The sequence below is a fragment of the Corvus hawaiiensis genome, chromosome 2, assembly GCF_020740725.1.
Source record: "Corvus hawaiiensis isolate bCorHaw1 chromosome 2, bCorHaw1.pri.cur, whole genome shotgun sequence".
Classification (NCBI taxonomy): domain Eukaryota; kingdom Metazoa; phylum Chordata; class Aves; order Passeriformes; family Corvidae; genus Corvus; species Corvus hawaiiensis.
Window position 1 is genome coordinate 40,002,298 of NC_063214.1, and position 13,183 is coordinate 40,015,480.

The following is a 13,183-nucleotide window of genomic DNA, read 5'->3' on the forward strand; positions in this document are numbered from 1 at the left end:
AAATGGACAAGACTAACATTTTTATTTTTCTCTGAGGACACCTGAACTAGATATCACTCAATATCTTTGTGTGCTCCAACAAAGTAGAGGGAAAAATCAAAAGCAAAGATATATTCAAAACTCTTCACTTTTTGAAATTTGAAAATGGAGTGGAAAAGAGAAGGGCATTCGAGTTTAAGTGTATCTGAAAAACCTGCAGACATGGTCTTTGCCATAGCCACCAATCTGGCCAAGAAAGAGCAAAGAAGGATCTTTAAGTGGTGCCAGCGACCAAATGAAAATATAACTTGGAGAAATTTTCAATATTGTGAAAAATATTTAATCAGAGTACCTTTTCCCCCAGTCCTCTTCCCTCTTCACCCCACAGCTTTAAGTAGCAACAGTTCCACCTGTCTCAGAGATATCTCCTACACAATCCACCAGCTGTGGGAGCACCATTTCCTTCCACATGGCATTAGATACAGAAGCTTCTGCACCTTCATTTCTGAATTTCTTTTGCCAGTGAAAAGCAATGTTTTCTCTCAAGGTTTTACAATCCCCATGGTTCCTCAACAGTGGCTAGGAAAAGAACAAAAAAAAAAGGTAGACAAATAAATATAAATTAACACAGCAGCTACAAAGTGATATTAAAGAATAATTGCAATAAAATTCAAGGTTGACCTCAGGTATCTTCCTCCAGAGACTTTCCAATATCTTCCACATGGCATCACAGAAAAATCTCACAGTACCAACAACCCAATAGGAGGGGAAAAAAGCCACTGCTACCCTACCTACCTGCCAGGCAATCCATGTAACAAAAGTCCCCGTATCCTTTGAGGAAAATCAGTGCAAAGTAATAACCTTCTTTATTGTCCCAGTAGACAGGCCTTAAAAATAAAGCCTAGGACTTGGTTCTTAAACTTCTTTGTTAGGTTAATTTTGTTGGCAAGTTTCTTACAATAGTTATCTTTTGCAAGTCAAGACAGTCTGTAAGCACAAGATATAAATGGCTAGAAGCCCCCCTCCCAAGGTAGCAATTTTTGGAAGTTTTTGTTGACAAAGATTTCAGACTGTCTTAAAGATTACTCAAATATCTTTTGGCTGTCTAGTTACAATTACAGCTCTCCTCTGTCTATTTTTTCAATAGTAGGCTGATCAATAGGTTTTTGTTTACTCAAATACCTGAAAATATCTGAGGAGAGAGCATCATCTGCATGGTAAGAAAAATCTGTTGCACAGTTCAAAGGAAACTACAGTGCCTGACCATCTGTGGAACTTCATGCTCTCATTTCACCTCTCTAACCGTCCATTTCCCCTCCCACATTTTATTTTGTCTCCCAGTCTGGAGAGTTCTTTGTGATGGACTGACAGTGTGACTAAATAATGCCTAGTAAAACAAATTTCCTGTCTTGTGGAAGTCCCAGTACACTATTTTAATATACCAAGCAATAACTATGGCATTTGTTATTAACAATGGAAATTCTACTTTCCTTATTTCCCATCATAAAGGTTGTATGTTTGTAAGTACTTCAATGATTTTTCACCTAAAACCTGAAGAATAATATCTAGATTCCTACCTAACATACTTGTTTCTGAAAAATTATCCTAATTCCATTAATTCAGCTTCATTGCCAAATTTTGAAACACACAAACAAAATTGCTTTCATTCTTCATTCTATTCACTCTTGGAAAAATATGTTTGTGCACTCAAATACTGTTACATAATTTGTTAGAGGAGTTTTACAGGTCCTTTTGAAAGTGTGACCTTTAATGCTGCTGTGCTTGGGAGAAAAATGTCAAGTTTTAGTATTCATTTTTTTAGTTAGCATAAATAGCAATACACTGACAAGGAAAGATACACTTTGACTGAACAAAAAAAAAAAAGTTAAATTTCCAAGTAAAATATGGGAACTTTTGCCTAAATGAAGGGGCTGTCAAACTTTAAAGAACAACAACAACTCATCTGCTGGGTGAAAGAGACAGACTGTCTCATGCAATTCTGGAGTGAGCATTAAATCACATATGCCAGAGGTGCAGATGGTTGTTTAACCTGTCTCTAGCAAAATAACCTTTCCAGCAATTTCATTTTACAGACGTGGGTTAATTGTTGCCTACTTAGTTGCACATGCTAAAGGCTAAATAAAATCACCACCAGAGATACAGAGTGAGGGATAAATACTGGAACATTGTTCCTTACAGACACAGTATGCTCGTAAATGGCAAAAGTAACTGCCAAGTACTGAAGATCAAAATTAGTGGTTTGGGCAAAATAGATGGTACTTTTAGGCTATTGAATTTCTTAAAACGAACTGCAGGAGGAATTCTATAAAGAGTAGTTGATGAGACATACACCTGACATAGAAAAACTCCCTCAAGCCAGAGGGAATCTGTGGAAGTCTATGCCCTGAAGCATAAAGCCATACTTATACAATTTTATTAAAGCTGACTCTTATGCCAAAAGAGACACAGTATAAAATAAAAAAATAAAATCTGTTCTAATACACATCACTTTATTACCCTGCAGAGGTGTTTACTGAGAGGTGCTGTTGCTCTTCTCTGTAATCTTGTTGACCACAGCATGCCTTCAACATGTAACGAGACACAGAAATTAGATGGCAGGATTTAAACCCTCACTTCTATCAGCTTGTGCAATGTGCATTTTGAGAGCGATAACTTCTGTCTAGAAATATGCCTGAATGTTTGTGTGTCACATTGAAAGGCAACCAAGAACCCCTGGCAGCCCTTAGCCCTCCTTTTGTGGAAGACTCTGCAGCACAAATGTAAGGAGACAGAACAGTAACCCATGTGCACATATCCACATGACCAAATAAATGCTCATTTATTCCAAAGTGTCTGATATAGTATTCACTGCATATTTTTGGTTGGCCCTGAGGGCCTAAAAACATGGCACAGGCACAAATCTTGGCCTGTAATTAATTCACACCATAGAGACAATAAAATGGATGCTGCAGAAACTCTCTAAATACGCTGAGGAGAAAAAAATGTTCTATTGTAGAGCGCAACATTATCGAACCAAGGTGCATGGCTGTAACCTCGATTTTTTTATGCTTGGTTCCACTCCAGTGTGAGTTTTCTCCAGGGCACTGGGCTGGATTTGTGTGTAGTTGCTCAAAGCTGTTACATGCAGGCTATTGTTTCAGTACTTCTTCCCATGGGCTGCTCTGTACATGCAGTGATTATTTTACCCTTGCTGTAGCTTAAACACTTTGTAAGGCTAATTCTTCAAGCCTATGAAGGGTGTCAGCCAGGACATCGGGATTTCTCTATATGTCTGTGCAGGCATAATTATATTTGATCACAACATAAGGATAAAGGAAAAGTATCTCATTCCTACGCTTTTTTCCTTTTTTGTTTTGTGGATTTTTTTTCAGACTGTGGGTCAGAAGGAAAATTGGCACTTTTTTTCTCATTGTTTCCATGCTACTTTCTCAAGAGAATTATTTTATGGCTGCAGAGATTTTGGGAAATAAGAAGCTTATTTTACACAGGGCACTCATCACAATTCTTTCATCCCATCTCCAGCATTTCTCTTTCTGTCCATCTCTTTGACTTTAGGGAGGTATCACAATCCTACAGATTGCTTCACAGAAATTAAATAACACCAATAATACTAATACTAGTAATAAGAATTCCTATTCAGATGGTCTGAAATTTTCTACCAAAGAAAGAATCAGTGTAATGATCCAGAAACATTGAGTTCCAAGTGATTCAGATTTGAGGAACTTTCAGTGGATTCAACGTAAGATTTCAAAGAAACTATTGTTGAGGTCATGGCAAAAATGATCTGGTTACAAAACACCAAGACCTAAAAGCTGGGACCTACACGCAGACCTGAAAAACAACACTTAAGTTTACCTTTCAGGTACATTTAGATTCGAGAAAGCTATTGGGCACAGAGTTAGGATGACCTAAATTACAAAAGAAAAGGGAAAAAAAAAATCTCAGCAGAACTACACATTTCTTCTTGGTTATGTCTAATGTGCCATTAAAATGCTTTGCTGCTACATGAGAACACTCAAGTTGTCATTGAAAACAATCAGTTTTTGAAGAAACACATTTTGTGAAGCTGCTACAGTGAATTCCTCCAGACCACTAGATTTGTCCTTTGTGCCTTTGTGTCACTTGGCTCAACTGATTCTAATACTATTGGTTATGAAAATAATCAAACATAATATTTCTTTAATGATCAATGCCAGGAATAGCCCTACAATGTAGGTAATCCCACTGTCTTTCTCTTTCCTTTAAGTTTCTAAGAAAAGCTTGAAAACATACCCTGAACAAATCTCTTTAACTCAGATGAGAAAGAAACTAGAAAGAAAGAATAAGATGCTGTAACACAGATGAAAAAAAAAAAAAATTACTGCGCAATTTCTATAGCATTCTCAGAACTGTGGTGTGGAGTAGAGAAGGTAACAATTGATTTTTAAGTGACCAGGAATACTGCAGCTGGAAGAGGAGGTTAAAATCACCTAGTAAATTCATGGTAAGTTTGGCACAAGGCGAATGGTCACAAACTACTCAGTAATGCATTCAGGTTGAGAACTTGAAGATATATTCTGCTCAGAAAAAGAGTGAAGTGCTGGAACTTTCTTGTCAGGGTATTAGGAGCTAGAAATCAACATGCTTTTGAGGTAGGGTGTAATTAGCTTGTAAATGAAATTCTGCAGCGTGGCTGCCTGGGATAACAGCATGCTGGCTCATGCACAGACCTTTTCAGTCTTCTGCCTGTGACCTCATGCTGGCTCCTACCATTCCAGGATTACATCATCTCTTTTGGCTATGTGGGGCTCATCACAAAATGTTTTCATTTTTTATTAAAAATGGAGAGCAGGATTTGTACACAGAGAATAGGAATTGTTGCATGTTCCTGCATCTATTCGCAGATGCTTGTGTGTGGGCAGACTAGATTACCATACTGCATCTTTTACAGCATTTGTCTTACTGAATTTCTTAACTTTTAAACAGTGTTTATATTTACAGTATATTTATTCTACAATTGTTCAGTTGATTCATGGGGGGTGGGGAGAAGAAGACTTAATATTTAGTATACTTTGACATTTTTTTATCAGTTGTTCATAAAGGATGGGAAATTTTCTTCATACTCTACTAGCATATGTTTGGTTTTATATATCCAACAAGAAGCTGTGAGCATTAGGTTCTCCAGGTTTGAGCAAGCACATGGGTTGAGTCTCACTTTGTGTGCAAAAGGTGCTGTAGATGTGGACAATATTCAGCCAGATCTGGTTGCTCTGAATATCCTCTGGCTGAGAATTTTATGCAAAGAAGGCAGACATGGGAAGTACTGATCACATCTAAATTTAGGCACCTACAATAGAAACAGGCGCACAAGACTCCTGCATTCAGTAGGGATAAACCTTCTGTTAAGTAGCAGAGCAAGGAATTTCTATGCATACATCATTATCATTTAGAGATGCATTACATGCACTCTCACTCTTACAGTTGTGCAAAAGCCATCTGCTTCACACTGGCATTGCAGTCCTTGCAACAGGACTATGAGAATGGTTAAAAGCCAGTAATACCAACGCTAACAAGGGAAAGGAGATTTTGGGAGACAATTCATTGTTATAGTCCTTTTTCATTTGCCCCAGATGGAGTGAGTACTTCTCTAGTGGAGAGAGGTATATTCAAATCTTACAGTGAATCCTGGTTAATGCAACCACTTTTCCAAATAAGTGAAAAATAGACAAAAGGATCTAAAAGAAGTAGGGAGTAGAAGGAATGTATTGCCGTCCAATGCTCTCTCCTGAAAAGAAAATCATGAATTCTTATTCAGAACAAAATGACAGTGTGATGTGGTGAGGCTTGCTTGGACACAATTTTTCACCCACAGAACACCAGTACCAGAGCCCTACATCAAATCTCATTGTCCCAAAATGCCCAGGTCCCAGGCTTTCTGGCCTAGAGCTTCCCACACTTCCCAAATCCAACACAGAGCCACAGTAGTCCTATCCTCATTCGTCCCAAGATCTCCATCACCAGCTCCACTACTTCCCATCTAACCCTCAGACACATCTAACCCCAATACCCCCACAGCCCTCTGCTCCCTCAGCCTTGACCTAAGTCCCGTCCTATACTGAACCCTCACCCTGTCACCCCCAGCTCTGCTCCCCCCCAGCCCCAGCCTTGCTCATGCCTGGGGCTCTGGGGATGCAGGCCAAGCTCAGCAGCTGCCAGCACTTCAGATGCAGTGCTGTGTGAACATCTCCTCCTTCCTTCTCCTGCTGCCTGCCTACACTCACCACTGCCCTGCCATTGCCTGCTGCAGACTGCCAAGCTCTCTGCTTGAAGCTGAGAAGCTTCTGCTGGAAATTCCCAAAGCCCAGGCACGGGCTGCACTTGTTCAAAAATCTGCTCAGATTGTGCTCCAAGGACAGAAAAGGAAGACATATCAGGGAAACCAAGGCAGCTGATAGCTCTGCTTCTGCAGGGAGGCAGCTCTGTTTAGCGGCAATAAGGACTCTTGTTTTAATAATAGAACACAGCACTGAGATTTAATTACCACTTATAGGAACATATGTCAGATAGCAATAGCTTTCAGTAGGCACTCGTGAGAATTGTCAGGACTGCAGACTTGGTGCCAGGGCAATTCTCTGCTCCTGCTTGTAGTGATGTAAGTCCCATGTAACTTTCATTGTTGATCTTGTTTTTCACTGAGAAAAAGAAAGAAACATCTGGGATGACTGTTTATCTATTCAAACCATACTGTCTATTAGTTTGTTATCTCTTCCTGTTTTAGGTGACGCCTTCTAGCTTTCCACCCCAGTCTTGGCTGTTCAATGATGAGTAAGCAGTAATCCTGATGCTAATCAATTACAGTTCCTGAATTAAGATTTTATGGCTGTTGGTATCAAACTGTGTTCTGCCTTGCAGAAGAATATGGCATCACATCATTTTTTCATTTGTTCAGATGTACTCACTATCAGAAAATGTAATTAAATTGAAATATGCCATCTGTGAAACCCCAGATTGGTTTTAATCACCAGTAACATGGGTGATGTGAAGCTTATCTGTGCTGTACCATTGATAAGAAAACACTGGGCAAACAAAAATTCAGGTGTGATATTCATTGAATCCTGGAATGGTCTGGGTTGGAAGGGACCTTAAAGATCATCTAGTTCCAACCCCACTGCCACAGGCAGGGACATCTTCCACTAGAAGGCAGCTTCTTCTGAATGAGACACAGGAAAAGTAGTCAGGGGGTATTTATTTCTCAAGGTGCATTTCTAACCTGTATCTTCACTGCTGGGCTACGGGGTACAAAGAAAACATTCACCCAATTATGAATCCTTCTTCAGAAGTCTCTTCAGACCTCTCTGAGTGCCCTGCCAGACACAGAACTCAGTGTGTGAAGGACAGAAAAAAGAGTGAAAAGACTTTTGTGTGGCTCATTGAAGTCTGATCCTTATGTCCATGGGTGACTGTCAGACAGAGAAACCAGACTTCCTTTTGGAGGAATGCGATCCAGTGTGCAGCAAAGTTCTGTCTTCAGACTGGGTATGTTGATCTTCATGTCTTTTTTTTTTATTTTACACAGAAAAGTGCAAAACATGTTCAACTTTTATTACTCCCTGGATCCAAGTTTCTGATTTGGGTCCTACAACTAATTCTATTTTTCTTACTTGGCTTACAAAGCCCTGGAAGTAGGCTTGGAATTTCTATTACAAACACATCTTCAGAAAAAAAGAAAACTCTTTTGAAATGTTTTAGAAAGCCACCCTTTTTGTTTTACATCAAACTGTCGTTCTGAACAGAACAAAGTTTCCTTTTTTCCTATTTTCATCTAATGCTAAGACTTCTAAATAGACAGGATCATTGTGTGCACTTCACTTGCAAGATTTTGTTCCCTTCAGAGCACACTCATAAAAGGGGAACTTTTTCCTCCCATTTTAATTTAATTAAAAGCCAAGATATGTTCGAAGCTTTGAGTTGATCCAAGGAGAAGACGAATGATCAAGGATACACTAGCACAGCTGTGGGTAGCAAGATTACAGCCCTTCCTTCAGTGAACAGAAGTGCAGACAACAGGTTAGAAAGCAGTCCCGTGATTCTCACAAAATAGGTTTATTAAAACTAGACAGGAAGGGCAAGATAAATAAGAGTTGGAAGGCAATGGGAGCTTAAAGTATTTCAGTCTCCAGAGGTGAGCGGACTGGAATGGCCTACAATCATGCAGACAAAGGAGAAGGTTGCGATGCTCAACTAATGGCATTAAGGGAAAAACACATTACATGGGTTCCTGCATCATTATCTCATGCACCTTTCAAGATATTCCCCTCTCAGTAGTAATTCGTCTCAGAGATTTTTAGAGCAATCCCAAACTACATTGATTCATTCATATCCATTTAAATCTCTGGCAAACTGCACACAATCTTACAGCTTCTGAAGAAGTTGCCAATGACCTCTGTGTTTATTTTTCCAGCTTGTGGGGTGTATTTGCTCTGCTAACTATAGACATCTTTTTTTCTTTCTCTTTCTTTCTTTCTTTCTTTCTTCCTTCCTTCCTTCCTTCCTTCCTTTCTTTCTTTCTTTCTTTCTCTTTCTCTCTTTCTTTCTTTCTCTGTCTCTTTCTCTTTTTCTTTTTTCTTTCTCTCTCCCTTCCTTCCTTCCTTCCTTCCTTCCTTCCTTCCTTCCTTCCTTCCTTCCTTCCTTCCTTCCTTCCTTTTTACACCTCAGGTTTTTTTAACAGGATAATGTATCGAGCCTGAGCTCCAAAAAAACTTCTACATTCCTACAGGTAGAATATTTAAGTGTCTTCTTCTTTCCTTTGACCACTCCAGTTCCATCACCTTCTGTGGAACTGTACAACTCTCAGCAAAACCGTGTATTTGTTGAGGTAGTCACACAGCCTACCTTTGGGCATCTCCCTTTGGATAGTTAAGTTGGGATCCCAGGCTTGCCGTGTAGTGAACAGAGAGAGACAAGTAATTCAGACCATCTCAATTTCTAGTTCTGTTGCAGCATACTTTTCCTGTCAGACCTGGCCTTCCTCCTTGAATTTTCTCTTTATAGAAACCAAGGCACCAAAGAGGAGAAACTAAGTAGAAGAGGATATTCTTGTATCACCATTTTGGCATTCAGGTTCATCCATGGTGCACATGGTGTGAGGGAACTTTGTCAGATTCCACAACATAGACTTCCTCTCTAAAATTCCTGTGGAAAAGTCTAGTGTCTGCCTCGTAATATTGTTTATCATGAGAGAAACTAAATTATCAATATTATTTAAAGTTTCATAGTAGGTCTGTGTCTTACTATTTATCTTTTCTAATGGACATATTCATTAACAGTAAAACAAATATTCATTATTTTTATACTTTTCACACTCAAAGTAAACATTCATGTCTATGCACAGAACTTGCAATTTACTTCACATCCTTTCAGCACTTGTTCAGATCATTAGAAAATATTCACCAGACAGAAGTTCTGCACTTACTACATCTATTAGTGTCTTAGAGCCACTTCGAACAGGTGCTGTGTTCAGCAGCTGTGCTATGTAAATTAGTTTACAAGCATTTAAATTCCATTCATCACTGACATATCTGCTAAGCCATGCTTTTTCAGCTAATCTGCCATTATCCTCCATAATTTACCTCAATCCTGTTCTTATCATAGATTTTACCCCTGCTGCACATCAGTATAGTTGAACTATACCAGCCATCTAGACTCACTGCATTGGTACACATGAATCAGTTTCCAGACTGACAGCTGCTTGTCTAAAATACTGTCTAAAATAGACCTGAACTAAAAAACCTTCTAGAATGTCCTCACTCAAGCTACGCAATCTCTACTTTGTTGATGTTGATTTGTCAAGATTTAGTGCAAAAGGCATCCTGCTTTTCTATGGGCTGTGACTCACAAAGCACATCCCAGGTTTAAATATCTGATTAGAAAGGTATACCATTGCCAAGTCAGACTTTTTCTTCAGGAGCAGTTCCCAAAAGCAGTAGGTTGCTTTCCTTAATGGAGATGACAGTAAAAATGTGAAAAGTCAGAAGAAACTTGTACTTTCTCTCATCTGCTGAAATGTTTAAAAAACAGTGTCTAAATGTTCTTGAAATTTTATTTCCAAGGATGCAGACAAATCTGTCTTGGGGAACTGTTTTCAGCACCTGTAAAGACAGCTGCTAACCTACAGGACTGTGTGACAGCAGAGGCCTGGGCAGAAATGCAAACATCCTTCATTTCTCAGAGCATTTAGCTTCTTTAGAAGTCTCCCCCAGGTCCCCAGGTGGTCACAGTTTAATCAGTTTATTAAATGCATGCATCTTGAAGTCAATCTCTTTTTCCAGTCACCTCAGAAGCAACCATACAGTTTCAGTTTTCAGAAAGCCTCTGGGGTATCCACAGTGTGCTTTACATGGCTGTCATTCCAACTCCTTTTCTGTCAGCAGCACCTTCACACTGGGAGTGCTATTTATGGAGCTTCCTGAATTTTTTATGGGGACCCACACCTCTGTTTTGGCAGCAGAGTTACACCCTGAAAATTAGCACTATCACAGCTGTCTTTACCAATTCAGTATATAACTTGCACAGGTGTTTTCTTTGAAACAACTTGCCTTAAACATCTGATTGCAGCCTATTTCGGTGTACTAAAAAACACCAATATATCTGAATTTATGATTTTGAAAGGGAAATTGTTCTCCCCTTCCTTTTTTCCTTTGTTTTTTCAATCTCAAAGCTATGTTCAACAGGAAAAAGAAAGCATGCAAAGGTTGCTTCCATGGTCTTTCCCTACCCATGGAATAATCTTTATTGATAGAAACAACTAGTCCAGAGCAGGGTTACAGGAAGACATTTACACTGTGCCTAATTCTTGAGGTCCTTAAAAATCTTTACATCTACAAAGCTACATAATTTTCAAACTCTGTCTGAAAGGAAATCTGTCCATGAGCAAAAATACCCTTGTGTGGAACGATAGACTCCTAGAGTTCCATTTAATAGCATAAATATAGGATTCTATTGTGCTTTTTAATTCACAAACATACTAGCGCATCCTCTAAGTAATATAAAATATGACATAGAGCATTTCACTGTTTGAAACGAGAAAACTGAAGTTGCAGGGGAACCTTCAGGATCTCAAATGCCACTTGGTGCTTTGGTTGGACAACAGAAAAATGTCCTAAGATCTGAAATTCATCACACCAGTTTTTAGCTGTCAACAATGTTTGAATCCATATCTGAGCAGTTAACTTAGAGAAACATGCACTTTAGAGCAAAAGTCCTCTGATTTGTCTTAGCTATCTACCTTAAAGTGAGATGAATCATATCCTGTAAGTGCCTCCTTTTTCTGATGTGATTACTTAAGACGGTTTATAAGGCCAAGTCAGATACGATGTTGACACTGTAATCTTCTAAATTAAGTGAAATTAAGCTAATCTGTCACATGTTTAATTGCAATGCAGAGAGAAGGCAGAGAAAGAACAAAGTTCCATCTATGCTCCAGGAGATCACTAAAGTGTCAACACTGAAGATGGGAAAATACAAAAAGAGGATACATCTGCTCTCTTTTCTTCCTAATTACAATTTTTTTTAAAATCAAAATTTTCTGTTTATTTTCAGCATCACTTGTGTGATAACTTCTGATCTGGAGATAATTTGGTAATTCTCCAGGGTTTTTTTTAGTACAAAATGTTAAAACTGTTTTGTATGTTGCGTGCCACATTTCTGATCCCTCATAGGTAAAGTGTAAGATTTCTGGTGTGAAAAAATCCTGAATATAACCTCAGTGACTGAGAATATTCTGTGGTGTTTTCTTGACATTTGTTACCTGGATAAATGACATACCATATTCAAAGTGAGCCCCTCATAGAAGGCTGTCAGGTTGCTCCGGAATTATTTCCTCTTCACAAATATGAGCTGATTAGTTCCAATCATCTTCTTGTTCTTTATGCTTATGGAAATCTCTACAGATTACAGAGAAGGGAAGAGGAGAGGAAGATGCTGATCAGTTTTGTCCCTGGTGTCCAGTGACAGGATACACAGCAGTGGTTCAGAGTTGCTCCAGGCTTGGCATTAGGAAGCATTTCCTTGTCCAGAGTATGATCAAATAGTGTAACAGGCTTCCCAGAGAGGCAAGTGATGTCCCAAGCCTGTCAGTGTTGACAAGACATTTGGACAATGCACTTAACATGCTTTAACTTGGATTGCCATTAATTGTTCAGGCAGTTGGACTAGATGATCATTGTAGGTCCCTTGCAACTGAAATAGTCTATTCTATTCTATTCTATTCTATTCTATTCTATTCTATTCAGCTTTCTTCCAGGATTATTTGCACCATCACCTGCCCAGGGATCAAGGTGAGGCTGACCAGCCTGTAGTTCCCTGGATCATCCTTTTTGCATTTCTTGAAAATAGAAGGGGCATGTACTTTCTTCCAGTCTTACACTGAAAATTCAAGAATTTAAGCTAAAATGATGGGCTTATTTGTAGTGACTAAAACACCACCATGTGTTCAAAGAGAAATCCCTGGCACAGAGATGGAGTGGACAGAAACATCACTACAGTCTCAAGCCATCTGCAGCAACTGTGTGTCAGGATCCCATTACTATTACTGCTCATCATAAAACATATGGTTAGAGAAAGTCAGGGCAGGGAGATTAAAGTTCAGCAGAAAAAGTCTTCAAGGTTAATCCTTGAAGCCAAAAACTAGCATGTCACCCGGTTCTGCTAATTACTAACCCTGCTAAGATGCTTAACTAAGACTACATGGAAATGCAAAGCAAATGGAGGCCTAGCTTTAGCTACTGTTTTAACTGAAAACAAACAAAAAATACACAGAGCACTTCAGAGTCAAAATTTGTAATTGTCACTGATGCTTTCACAGCGAAATCTCACAGAACCCGAAAATGGAATGTTAATGCTGCCATCCTCTCTTTCTTGCTTTTTGTTCTCTTTGTTCTTTTCACTCTCTTGTTCTCCAGCAGAAAATTTAGTCCCTGAATCAAAAACATAATCCTGCATTCATGAAAATGTTCATTTATAGACCAAATGCACCCTTAATTAACCTAATTAATTAAATATTTTCTGCTACTATGACAGCAATGACAATTTAGAGTGACAAAATTCTTTGTTGAAGTATTTCTGGGCATAGAAAGCAATTCCAGAAGAACAGAGAAGGTTCTTCTGGGAATGTTAAACTATACAAATTGTAAAAATTTTCAGGGTT

The 13,183-nt window shown here is 38.9% G+C and overlaps 1 long non-coding RNA gene across 1 annotated transcript in view; it reads right to left on the reverse strand.

Moving 5' to 3' along the window:
* The window catches only part of LOC125321528, a 435,308-nt gene that overhangs the window by 124,263 nt on the left and 297,862 nt on the right, over positions 1-13,183 (reverse strand). The gene's annotated exons all lie outside the window — the stretch shown is intronic.